This window comes from Amaranthus tricolor, chromosome 7 (genome assembly GCF_026212465.1).
Source record: "Amaranthus tricolor cultivar Red isolate AtriRed21 chromosome 7, ASM2621246v1, whole genome shotgun sequence".
NCBI lineage: Eukaryota > Viridiplantae > Streptophyta > Magnoliopsida > Caryophyllales > Amaranthaceae > Amaranthus > Amaranthus tricolor.
The window spans coordinates 6,152,156-6,153,905 of NC_080053.1; the positions used below are offsets into that span (position 1 = coordinate 6,152,156).

Here is a 1,750-nt window from a genome sequence, read left to right on the forward strand (position 1 = left end):
CGATATTTATGCTAGTGCTAGTGACGATATTGATGCTAGTGACTATATTGATGCTAGTGACGATATCGATTATGACCTTGATACGGAGCTGGAGCTGCTAACTATGGATATGATGCCGGAAATAGACCCATTTTCTATCACCCTTCAATTCGAATTAGCAAAAGCAATGTCTCCTTGCATAATATGGATTCCAAACATTCATGATCTGGATGTGAATGAGTCGAATTACTTATCCCTCGGTCTATTAGTGAACTATCTCTCCAGGGATTGTGAAAAAGGGTCTACTAGAAATATTCTTGTTATTGCTTCGACTCATATTCCGCAAAAAGTGGATCCCGCTCTAATAGCCCCGAATCAATTAAATACATGCATTAAGATACGAAGGCTTCGTATTCCACAACAACGAAAGCACTTTTTGACTCTTTCATATACTAGGGGATTTCACTTGGAAAAGAAAATGTTCCATACTAATGGATTCGGGTCCATAACCATTGGTTCCAATGTACGAGATCTTGTAGCACTTATCAATGAGGCCCTATCGATTAGTATTACACAGAAGAAATCCATTCTAGACATTAATACAATTCGATCCGCTCTTCATAGACAAACTTGGGATTTGCGATCCCAGGTAAGATCGGTTCAGGATCATGGGATCCTTTTCTATCAGATAGGAAGGGCTGTTGCACAAAATGTACTTCTAAGTAATTGCCCTATAGATCCTATATCTATCTATATGAAGAAGAAATCATGTAACGAAGGGGATTCTTATTTGTACAAATGGTACTTCGAACTTGGAACGAGCATGAAGAAATTAACGATACTTCTTTATCTTTTGAGTTGTTCTGCCGGATCGGTCGCTCAAGATCTTTGGTCTCTACCCGGACCCGATGAAAAAAATGGGATCACTTCTTATGGACTCGTTGAGAATGATTCTTATCTAGTTCATGGCCTATTAGAAGTAGAAGGCGCTCTGGTGGGATCCTCACGGACAGAAAAAGATTGCAGTCAGAATGATCGAGTGACGTTGTTTCTTCGGTCCGAACTAAGGGATCCTTTAGATATGATGCAAAATGGATCTTGTTCTATCCTTGATCATAGATTTCTCTATGAAAAATACGAATCGGAATTGGAAGAAGGGGAAGGAGCCCTCGATCCGCAACAGATAGAGGAGGATTTATTCAATCACATAGTTTGGGCTCCTAGAATATGGAACCCCTGGGGCTTTCTATTTGATTGTATCGAAAGGCCCAATGAATTGGGATTTCCCTATTGGGCCGGGTCATTTCGGGGCAAGCGGATCATTTATGATAAAGAGGATGAGCTTCAAGAGAATGAGTCGGAGTTCTTGCAGAGTGGAACCATGCAGTACTAGACACGAGATAGATTTTCCAAAGAACAGGGATTTTTTCGAATAAGCCAATTCATTTGGGACCCCTCAGATCCACTCTTTTTCCTATTCAAAGATCAGCCCTTTGGCTCTGTGTTTTCACATCGTGAATTCTTTGCAGATGCAGAGATATCAAAGGGGCTTCTTACTTCCCAAATGAATCCTCCTATTACATATATATACATATATATATATATATACATATATATATATATACATATATATATATATATATATATATATATATATATATATATATATATATATATATATATATATATATATATATATGTATATATATATGTATATATATATATGTATATATATATATATATATATATATATATATATATATATATATAT

At 36.5% G+C, this 1,750-nt stretch overlaps 1 pseudogene; it reads left to right on the forward strand.

Moving 5' to 3' along the window:
- Positions 1 to 1,750, forward strand: part of LOC130818427 (protein Ycf2-like) — a 6,056-nt pseudogene that overhangs the window by 3,274 nt on the left and 1,032 nt on the right.